The sequence below is a fragment of the Lathyrus oleraceus genome, chromosome 7, assembly GCF_024323335.1.
Source record: "Lathyrus oleraceus cultivar Zhongwan6 chromosome 7, CAAS_Psat_ZW6_1.0, whole genome shotgun sequence".
In the NCBI taxonomy this organism is placed as follows: Eukaryota; Viridiplantae; Streptophyta; class Magnoliopsida; order Fabales; family Fabaceae; genus Lathyrus; species Lathyrus oleraceus.
In genome coordinates, this window is record NC_066585.1 from 299,391,451 (window position 1) to 299,403,808 (window position 12,358).

Consider the following 12,358-nt stretch of genomic DNA (forward strand, 5'->3'; position numbering starts at 1 on the left):
TCTTCTACTGCAAATACATGAGCTGGTCTATCCAAGCGCATCACAGTGATGTTGGGAACTTCATTCCAAAGTCTTACCACAATCATTGAAGCAAGTGTAGCAAGAGCATCTGCCATCCGATTCTCATCTCGAGGGATATGATGGAAGTCAACCTCAGTAAAGAATGTTGAAATCCTCCTCGCATAATCCCTATATGGAATGCGGCCAGGTTGATTCGTTTCCCATTCACCCTTAATCTGATTAACAATGAGGGCGGAATCTCCATAAACATCGAGATGTTTGATCATAAGATCAATGCACTCCTCCAATCCCATAATACAAGCTTCATACTCAGCCATATTATTTGTGCATTTGAAAGTTAGCCTTGCTGTAAAAGGAAAATGTGTGCCCTGAGGGGTAATAATCACTGCCCCAATACCATTTCCGTATTGATTTACAGCGCCATCAAATACCATACTCCATTTGGAACCAGGCTCTGGCCCTTCATCGAGTGTAGGCTCATCACAATATTTCATTTTCAAATACATAATCTCCTCATCTGGGAAGTCATACTGAACGGACTGATAATCCTCAATCGGCTGATGTGCCAAGTGGTCAGCCAAGATACTACCTTTAATAGCCTTCTGAGCTCGATACTCAATATCATACTCAGATAACAACATCTGCCAACGGGCAATCCTCCCTGTTAAAGCAGGCTTCTCGAAGATATACTTGATTGGATCCATTTTGGATATTAACCAAGTCGTATGATTCAACATATACTGGCGTAAGCGCTTAGCAGCCCAAGCCAAAGCACAACATGTTTTCTCAAGCATTGAGTATCGAGACTCGCAATCAGTAAACTTCTTACTCAAATAGTAGATGTCATGCTCTTTCTTTCCTGATTCGTCTTGTTGACCAAGGACATAACCCATTGAGTCTTCAAGAACTGTCAGATACATAATCAACGGTCTCCCTTCCACAGGCGGAGACAGGATCGGAGGCTCAGACCAATACTCTTTAATGCGGTCAAAAGCTTTCTGGAAATCCTTGGTCCAATCATGGGACTGATCTTTCCGGAGGAGCTTGAATATCGGCGTACATGTGGCAGTCATGTGGGATATGAATCTGGAAATGTAATTCAAACTGCCAAGAAAACCTCGGACTTGCTTCTCAGTTTTGGGTGCAGGCATCTCTTGTATTGCCTTGACCTTTGCAGGATCAACTTCAATACCTCTTTCACTAACGACAAAGCCCAATAGCTTGCCGGAACGGACTCCAAATGTACACTTGTTGGGATTCAAACGAAGCTTGTACTTCCTCAAACGCTGAAAAAGTTTCAACAGGTGTTCTACATGTTCAACTTCCGTTCTCGACTTAGCAATCATATCATCAACATATACCTCGATCTCCTTATGCATCATATCATGAAACAAGGTAGTCATAGCTCGTTGATACGTGGCTCCGGCGTTCTTCAAACCGAAGGGCATCACTCGATAACAGAATGTTCCCCAAGGTGTGATGAATGTTGTCTTCTCCATATCCTCGGGTGCCATTTTAATCTGATTATATCCGAAAAATCCATCCATAAATGAGAAGACTTTGAATTTAGCTGTATTATCTACCAACATATCAATATGTGGTAGAGGAAAATCATCTTTCGGACTAGCTTTATTCAAGTCTCTATAGTCCACACACATCCGGACTTTTCCATCTTTCTTAGGCACGGGCACAATATTGGACACCCATTGAGGATATGTAGAAGTCACCAGAAACCCCGCATTAATTTGCTTCTGAACTTCTTCTTTGATCTTTACTGCCATATCAGGATGAGTTCTTCGGAGCTTTTGCTTCACAGGCACACACTCAGGCTTCAAAGGTAGGAAATGTTGCACGATATCAGTATCTAGACCAGGCATATCTTCATATGACCAGGCAAAGACGTCGACATATTCTCGTAGCAACTCAATCAACCCCTTCTTAACAGACTCTTCCAAGAGTGCTCCAATCTTCACTTCTCGCACACAGACCTCAGACCCCAAATTGACTGTTTCCAGATTCTCAAGATGCGGCTGAATGATCTTCTCTTCATGCTCAAGTAGACGGGTAATCTCGTCAGGAATCTCTTCAACATCATCTTCTTCCGCCTCAAATACAGGGAATTCAAAGTTGGGAGATGGTGTTGGATCATTATGTTCAATGGGTTTGATCAGCCTGCATAATGGTTTTAGATATAAAAAAGCTTCTTAGAATTCAAACAAGGCAAATCATTATGCAGATGGAAAAGATTGATTTTATTCTTAAGGTTTTATGTGATCACCAATTTCATGCAAAAGCGAAAAGGGAATATAATTGGAAAAACAAACAGTTAACATGAATTTATTGAATGAAAACATCATTGTATTTATGCGCCAACAATGTCATCACTTCTCCTTTTGGCATGGGAGAAGGGTTTTTAAACACAATGAACATTACTTTGACTTATGGATAACTGTTGGAATATCCACAGCGACCCAATTATTGCAGATCCCTCCAGGGATGATGAAATTGCCAGAATCCTCTTCGTCCTCTTCCAGAATGGCAGCAGCCTCTTCGTCTTGACCGGTGTGGATGAATCCACCACTCTTGAACAATCCTTGCTTGTTGAAGACCCCAGAAGAATAACCTATGCCAGCCCGGGACTTGTTGTCTTCCAACTTGATCATTTGCCCCAAACCGGCAGTTGCACCATGCTCAATGGCCAACTTTGCATCTTTGTAGGAAGCAAATGAAGGAGTTCTCTTCTCAACAGGTTCAGCAATAGATAAAGCTTGGAACGGAGTTCCAACTTCATCCTCAGCATCTATATAAGAGAAGGAAGACAAATGGCAAACCAGAAGAGCCCTTTCTCCCCCTACCACCACCAGCTTCTTATTCTTTACAAATTTCAATTTCTGATGTAAGGTGGATGTCACGGCACCAACCTCGTGAATCCATGGTCTGCCTAGGAGACAGCTATACGATGGGTGAATATCCATAACCTGGAAGGTAATCTGGAAATCACTTAGTCCGATTTTGACTGGGAGATCAATGAAGGTGAGAAAAATAAGAAAAGGGGGGTTTGAATTGTTTTTGGAAAATAAGCGCTTTTTCAAAATAAAGACCACACAAGGAATTTATACTGGTTCGCTTATAACACAAAGCTACTCCAGTCCACCCGGCCAAGGTGATTTCGCCTTCAACAAGGACTTAATCCACTAATCTTGAAAGATTGTTTACAACCAACGTCTAAGAGAAAGATCTCTTAGTCCTCTCAAGTATACAGACTGCGCAGAGTCACTTGAGGAAATAAAACAATAGATAAAAGACTATGTAATCTAGAGTGCTTCTAAGATAAGCAAATATTACAACAGTAAGAACAAAAGTGTTTCACGTTCTAAGCAAAAGCTTTTTGAAATATTGAGAGAGAAAGAGAATGTTTCAGTATATGCTTGCTTCTTTCTCAATGTTGATTGCTGTCTTTTATATAGGAGTGAAAGGACCGTTGAAATTGATGGCAGATAATTTTTCTTGAATAAGAATTAATGCCAAAACAACTTTTTCTCCCAGAAAAACTTCTTTCCAAATATAGTTCCTTTCCATTTGAATTTGAAGTTAACGTTACTCTTTCTGTATTAGGAAATCCGTTACCTCATTGAATTTGAAGTTAATGTTACTCTTTCTGTATTAGGAAATCCATTACCAAAGTCTGCGTGACTCTGGGAATCTTGGAATCTTGCTGTGTTGATTCAGAGCTTCTGCAGATGTCTTCAGATGACGCTGAGAGCTTCTGGAATGATATACCGTTGTTCAGAGTCAGAACTTCTAGAGTGTACTTCTTCTTCAGATGCTTTTGATGTTCTGGTGTTTTGCTCAGAGTTAGAACTTCTTGAGCGTGTTTCTACTTCAGATGCTTCTGATGTTCTGCTGTTTTGTATCTGATATGATTTTGTATCTGATGACTGTAGCACCTCAAATTTGCACCTATCATTGTACATACATTCTCATATTAGGTCATAACATAACATGGTCCACTGCATAGCATTGCATTGTCCCTTTGCCTCAAGTGCAAGATCATCAGACAGATTAGGTCAAACTGGTCAGGAGATCAGTCAGTCAGTCAAGCAGGTACAATTTTCATTGAGCCAAGGCCCTAGGGTTGGTCCAGCATGTTCACATGACTTGGGGATCCATTTGAAGTGTTTTGGCCAAGGATTGGATGTTCAGAAGTCTCCAGTCAATGCACTGTTTGCCAGAAACCCTAAAAAGTCAAACTTGGTCAACTGGGCTTGATTTTATGGTTTTGATGGTTGGGTTTGGTTTGAGAGAGCTTATTCATGTCCAAATAGGCCTCATATATCATGGCAAACATCATCATTGAAGAATTTGAAGCCAAATCAGAAATTTCCAAAAATAGAAACTGGACCTGTAATTTTAACTGCCAAAAATGGAAATTTCTTGATCCCAAACTTACATCATGATACAAGCTTCAAATGAATTTTTGCCCAACATGAAAGTTGAAGATCTTGTTCTCCCATTTCCAAAAAGTCCAAGAACTCTCAATTCCCATGTATGGTTGGCAAGTTATGATCAATTCAATCTCAAAAATATTTGAACTTCAAAAGGCCATATCTCTCAAACCATTTGGCCAAATTGGATGGGGTTTTTTCCTACAAGTCATATTTGATCCCCTCTTTCCAAAAATGTCATCATCATGCATCAAAACATCACCATTCAAAATGGCCTTTTTGAACTTGCTTGAATTAATTTCAAGTGAGGTTGAAATTTGACTTTTCCAAATATTCATTTTTAATCATTTTGGCCAATTGGGAATGTTCTGAAATGTCATTTGAGACATGTTTGTAAGCCCAAATTCGTGCAGCACATACCCCCATACCAACTTGAATTGTTTTTTAGCAATTTTGGCAAAACATGTCATTTGAGCCAAATCCCAATTACAACTTAAACTAATCATGCTCAGCTTACTAAACAGCAAATATATAGCTCTTTTTCTGCCAAACAGAACCCTAGCAGCCTCCTAACATCACAGAATTCTCTCACCCTCTCAAATCTCCATTTTTGCACTTTGAACTTTTCCTTGAAAAATTGTGAAGCACACGAGCTGGCCATTGTTGATTCACCATCTAACCACCATTCTGAGCTCATTCCAACCTTCATTCACTGACTGTAAAGGCCATTTGCTCGACTGTTTTCTTCAAGCACCATCAATGGCAGTTCGAGATTGGTGCTATTCCAAGCTGTTTTGAGCCAAACCCTCTTCATCATTCATCATTTGAAGGACTTTGGAGCACCTGTTTCATCACCAAACATCCAAATCACAACTGTTTCTCCAATTTCTCCAGAATCAAGTAAGGATTCGATTTCCTTTTTTCTCTAATTCATGCTATGCCATGTGTAGATATCCTTACCCTGGTCACATTGAGCTTTGAATGGTTGAAAATGGCTGAGTAGTTTAGGAGAAATCTAGGTTTCAAGTTTGTTGCTCATATGTATTTTCACTCGATTCATGATGATTGTTTAGTTTCAATGCAAATGATGTTTGGATTATGCATGCTGGATGTTTGCTGGTCATGTTGGTATGATTAATTTCAATTTCTGGAAATTTTTGTTGAATCGAATTGGAAGTGATGAAGAAGCTTCACTGTACACGATAAACCCTAGGATGTTCATGCCTTGCCCAGATTTTTTGTCCTATTCACGTTGCATGGCCCTGTAGCATCATACTGACCAATCAAAACATTTCCTCTTCTTGGCCAAAACGCGGCGTTTAGTTAAGTGATCCTGGAAATTACAAGTTTGCCATCCAGCGTGCCCCCTTGACCTATTAATTGATGTTGTTTTTCGTTTTAATTTCATTTTTGATCATCATCTTGTAAAAATCATAACTCCATCATGCTTTATCCAAAATTCATGAAATATTTTGCATTTGATTCATCATGATCTCTACTTATTTGTCATATTTTTTCCAGAATTTTTGGATGTTTGGTTTTTATTTGGCATTAGGGTTTGTGGCATGTATCAATATTTTGTACCTTTTGCCAAAACCTTTGTGAAATAGTCATGTTTTATCTTTTGCTCTTGAAATTTTTTGTGCATAAACTAGACACATCCATGGTGATTTTGGTATAAAGTTTATGAATTTCTCATTTCTGGTAATTAAGTTATGATTTTTTGAAGTAGGGTGTGACAATTTGTTGCACACCATTGATGTGCAACTTGATGATTTTCAGAGCCATGCCTATTGACCTTAAAATGAATTGATTTTTTGCATGATTGAGCTTGTGTATGTCTAGTTTACATATGATGTTTTGTGGATTTGTTTATGGCATTTTCTAATTGATTGAGATTTTTGTCCCCTGTTTGGTCATATGTTGATTTTTTGTGACACATGTCCCCATTTGTTTTGTGAAATGCTCATATTTTATTAGATGGACATGAAATTTGATATGTGATTACTAGACATCTTAAGCTATGCCATGGTTTTAGTCCCATTCATTTATCATATGCCATCCCTGATTTATGAATTTTTCAAGTTGATGCATGTTTGGTTGACTTCTTTGAGCATGCTTAAAATTGCCTTACCTTTCTGATTTTCATTGACCACCTTCTACTTGTCCAAATGAGATGAAATTTGACATGCTTACCATGCTGTGGATTGTGATTGATCATGATTTATTTGATGATTTTTGGAAATGTTTAAGATTGCTTTTGATTCAAGTCTTGTTGTTGATTTCTATGAGCTTCTAAATGCCATGCTTTGACTTCTTTTGTTCATGAAATGATGATAATGATTGATATGAATGTGAAACCAATTGGTATTGTTTCTTGATTGTTTGAACATGATTTTGGATGCTTGCCACTTGCTGTTTTAACTTTTTCATTCCCTTTTGACCCTAGGCTTGCCCTAGTGGTCCTGTCACTCACATTTGAGCTCATCTTTTCAGGTTAACCAACAATTGTCCAATGAGACCAATACAAATTGGTTGTGTTTGCTTGTTTATCATGACTAACATGTTTTGTTTTGTAGGTTGCTTGGCTCACATGCCTTGAGCCTTGTGCCTTGCACATTCACTTGCTTGTGTTGACTGTGGACTTTTGTTTCATTTTGATTTAACTTTGACTTGTATACTAACTGTGCTTGACTATTTCAGGTGCTTTTAGTTGCTCAGTTCCTTGTGAACTTTTGCTTTGCTTTGCTTTATAAGCAATTTGCATTGAGGTATACCTTTCTATCTTCATGTAGTCTGGAAGACCTGGCCTGTTACTTGGCCAGGCAACTGTCTGAAGTCCTCCTTAAGAGGCAATGTTTGTGGATGTTTAATTTTGTCCCTGTACATATTCAAAGACCTCCTAAGTGAAGAGGCAATTGGCAGAACCCAAGGGATATGCAATCTATCCCCTGCTATTCTGTGTGTCATCTGCTTTGCTCACACCACTGTGTTGATGCATTGCAGATACAAACCCAAGATCTTGTACAATTGTACAGTTGAGTCAGTATCAAATGTGTAGAAGGGTTCCCACTTTCTGAACCCACACTTTCTTGTCTTAAGCTCTCCCAGGCCAGGGATAAGAGCTGTGAAGTCTTATCTTCACTCACCTTTCATCTGCTTCACCTTAGCCCCTCAATGGCAAGGTTAAGAGCTAACACTACCCAATTCCAGTGGTTTGTTTGTTGAGGTTGATATGACCCCTCGACTAAAACCTAGCCTTGACGTTTGAGCCCTTTGTTGGTGTGTTTATTTCATGCTGTATGTGCTTGTGGGGTGTGATTGTATCCCCTAGGTTTGTTAGACTCCGCGTAGTCTCGTTTGCATGTCAATTAAGGTAGCACGGTTCCTTCGTATAGGACTTCCTTTCTTGCTTGAGCTTTCCTAAAACACAAACAAACATTATCCCCTCTAAAGGATACGTCCACTCCTTCTACTACAGGTGAGTAAGTCTCCAAAGGTCGAGCATCAGGTAGATTTTGCAGTGACGTTGTCCACTTAAAAAACACAAACCAACGAGAATAGTTTAGCCGAACTACGGCAACTCTGATTCTCATGTCCATATGAGATACGTAGGCACGAGATGCGATGTCTTGTCGAGTTTGACTAACAACTAACACTAATTCTCTTCTCTCGCCCTCGTTGCGATTGAGACCTCCCCTTTCTCTTGCCCTAGTTGCAATCGAGACCCTTCTTCTTCCTGTGCAAGTCATGTTTAGGATAGGCTTGCTTCCTGTGCAAGTTTAGCTAGAAACCTTAACTTAGGGACGACTTTGCATGACAACATCTAGGCTCGAGTCGTAGTCTCCCTAGTGTTGTGTCTCCCTCTGTTATCTGGTTAGGCTAGTCCTTTTTCCCTCCGTAGGGGAACTACGTCGCCCTGATCCTCATACCAGATGAGGTACGTAGGCAGGAGATGAGCTGATCTCTCCGGGCGCCTTTTTTGCTTTTTCCGCCCTTTTTCTTTTTCCACCTTTTGTCTTCAACCCTTCTGTGTGTGTTGTTGTGTGCTTGGAAGCTGATGTAAGACCATCGAGTGGCATTCGGGTTCCAGTGTGGGTTTGTTTTGGTTCGGATGCTGATGTAAGTCCAGTGATTGGCATTCGGGCTCCACGTTTGCCTTTGCCTGTGTTGTTTAGCGTGTGTGTCAGCCGAGCTACGAATGCTCTGATTCTCCTTCGTCCAAGGAGATACGTATGCATAGGACGCGACATCCTAGCGAGCATGTGTCGTTTCCCAGTCCGAACTACTTCGACTCTGATGTCTATGCCTGATAGACTAAGTAGGCCCAGGATGCGACATCCTGCCGAGTCAGTTTCAGTTTCAGTTTCAGTCTGTTATCTTGTGTCTCTTTCAGCCAGTGTGTGTGTGTGAGCAGCGTGTTTTAGCAACCATTTTCCTTCCTATTGTGCGTGGATCCCGTCGAGTACGACAGATGCGTAGGGGTGCTAATACCTTCCCTTCGCATAACCGACTCCCGAACCCATTCTCTTTGGTCGCGAGACCATGTCTTTTCCAGGTTTACTCTGAGCGTTTCCTTTCCCTCTTTTGGGATAAATAACGCACGGTGGCGGCTCTGTTGTTCTTGTTTTCCCGCCGGTTTTTCGCGTAATGCGACAGCTGGCGACTCTGCTGGGGATTAGAGAAGTTGACCTGTGATGGTCCATCTTCCCTAAGCGAGTCTCTCCTAGCGCTCTCTAGGTTAGGGTTTTGGTTGCTTTGTGCTGCTTTATTTATTGCATTCATTTGTATATATTTGCATTTACTGTTTGCATTTATTGTTTGCATTAATATTTGCATTCATTCATATTCATCTGCTGGTTGTGCTGTGTTTCTCTGTTTGGGGTGGGAGTTACTCGAGGTAAAAGGCCCAATACCCAGGCTATGAGTGAAATCTAGGAAACCTAGGAATAGAGTGATTCATGGGAAGCGGGTGGTGTACGCCACTTAGCGGAACATTGATATCACGAGCAGTTCAGACCCTGGTGGGATATTATCGGTGCATACATCGGGTGTGCACAGGATGATATTCTGCGAAAGGTTATTTATGCTGCGTTTCTCTCGACCTTACCCTGGCCTAGATGACACCCGTGAGTGGGGGGGATTGATCATTTTAACAGGTACAGTTGGTGACTCCCGGTACTGTGGTGACTGTGAATTATGGACATTTATTTCTGGGATGCCGGAGTTATGTCTGTGGTTTATCAGCGGGTTCCGTTTATTTCGGATCCCCGGGTTGAATTTGAGAGTACCTGTTCAGAGGATCTGGCTGTCATCTGTTCAGTGGATGTCCCTGTAATGATAGTGATGTAATCTCCAGTTCCGTTTATTTCGGAACTCCCCAAGTCGGATTTATGGTGACTTGGTTCCTCAGATTGGTTTCAGATGCCAGTTCCTCAGATGACTTTGGGTTTCAGATGGATTGTGACTCCGAGTTCAAGCTGAAGCATCGACCTTGTGCCTTGAGATGCACAGCCTGACCAGTCATGTTGCATCATTTGCATCGTAGCATGTTTATTTTCAAAAAAATAATAACGCATGAAAAAAGAAAAAAGTTAACTCGCATACGCATATCCTTTATCAGGATCATTCATGACAAAATAATACCCATATCATGCATATCATGCACATACTTGCATTACAAACATGTTTGGGAGAGACTTCTCACTTTGGTTCCTGACTGAGACAGGATTGCTGATCGTCGTCCGCACCGCTATTCAACCAGATTGAATCAACAGAGGAGTATGGATCAGGTTCAAGCAGAATTGGCCGATTTGAGGGCAAACATGGCCCAGTTCATGACAACGATGCAAGGGATTGTTCAGGGGCAAGAGGAGTTGCGTGCCTTAGCCCAGAGACTGGATCCCAGAGACCCGCCGGCTATACCCGACAACCCTCGGTGGTGGTATAGGCCTGAGCAGCATTGTGTGTATCATTCAGGAGCTCCTGGTCATGATGTGGATAGTTGCTTTCAGTTGAAGATGAAGGTTCAAGACCTCGTGAGATCAGGTATTTTGAACTTTGAAGACTTGGGTCCCCGTGATAATCAAGCTTGAAGATAACAAGTCCTGGGCTGGCGCTGACTTTTTCTTCAGAAGGGTTGTTCAGAAAGCAGAAACTGCTGATGCAGAGGATACTGACATTTGTCATCCCTGGTGGGATCTATCGCAATTGGGTCACTGTGGGCTTTCCTACAGTTGTTCATAAGTCAGAGTAATAATCACTTTGTTTAAAAACCCTTCTCCCATGCCAAAAGGAGAAGTGATGACATTGTTGGCAACATTTTGTGCAATGATATTTTCATTCAAATAATTCATGTTAAAACATTTGTTTTTCCAATTGTTTTCCCTTTTCGCTTTTTGCATGAAATTGGTGATCACAAAAAACCCTAAAAAACAAGAATAAAAGCAATCTTTTCATCTGCATAACGATTGTCTTGTTTGATTTTCAAAAAGCTTTTCATATCAAAATCTTTATGCAGGTTATTTCTCAAACCCATTAAACATAATGATCGGACGTCATCTCCCAATTTTGAATTCCCTGTATTCGAAGCTGAAGAAGATGATGTTGAAGGGATTCCTGACGGTATTTCCCGACTTCTTGAGCAAGAAAAGAAGATCACTCAGCTGCATCTCGAGAATCAGCAGAACAGCCAACTGGGGCATTAATCAAAAAAAAAAAAAAAAAAAAGAGAAAGAGGAGGGTGCAAAATCAAAAAAATCAAAATCAAAAGAGATTCAAATCAAAAGAAATCAAAAGCAAAATCAAAAGAAAACAAAAGAAGATAGCACCCTCAAAGTCCCAAGTTGACTGATGCTGAATTCGATCGAAAGGAAGAGATCAACTGCCATGTGTCAAGGTCAGTCATATCAGCAGAGAGTGAAAAAGCATTTGACAAGAAGGTCAAGCCTCGTGTGTTCCGAGAAGGTGACCTTGTGCTCAAGAAAGTCTTGTCTTTCGTGCCCGATTCCAGGGGCAAGTGAACCCCCAAGCTATGAATGTCCATATGTGGTCAAGAGAGCCTTTTCAGGCGGTGCTCTGACATTTACAACAATGGATGGAGAAGTTCACTCGTCCTGTGAATCCTGATGCAGTCAAGAAATACTTCGCCTAAAAAAAAAAGCAAAACAGCTCGCTAAGTCGAACACCCCAAAGGGTGACTTAGGCAAAAAGGAGCGTCTCGGTGGATTTGAAAACCCGAAAGGGCGATTCAGGCAAAAGTTAGAGACATTGAAAAAAGAATTTGCATCCCGCTGGATTGATCACCTCACACTGGGGCAATCTAGGCAAAAATTAGGGATTTGGCAAGTAACTGCATCTTGACAAGACTGTGCTCTATATCTGTCATCCGTCAGGGATTCTCGATTCGTCGTCGACTGAAGCTCCGAATACATCGAAAATTCGGAATGGTAGAGGAAAGGTCATTATGTTCAATGTAGTCCTCTCCAATATATATCACCGATTTCAAACTTGTACAGATCTATGGAGTCTCGCCCTTTGCAGACTACCATTCCATCACATCAATTTGAGCTTTTATCCAATTATTTGCACTCTTATTTGTTTCGACTCAACAAATGTTTTGCATGTTTTTAATTGATAAAGTATCATTGTTTTCAAAATAAACAAATTTTTCAAAAATTATTCTTAAACAAAGTGAACATTCACGATGATGGAAGGATACTTAGGAGATCCGCAGTGCTCTCCCGAGGAGTGGTATGATTATCGACAGGTAAGACAATTGTTCGTATCTCGAGCATGACTGTATCTTTGTCCTGCAAAACATTTTCATGGTTTCTCCTCAGCGAGGTTGCTCAGTGCAGTGTTGGTTGAAGTTGTTCATCTTCATGTCCCAG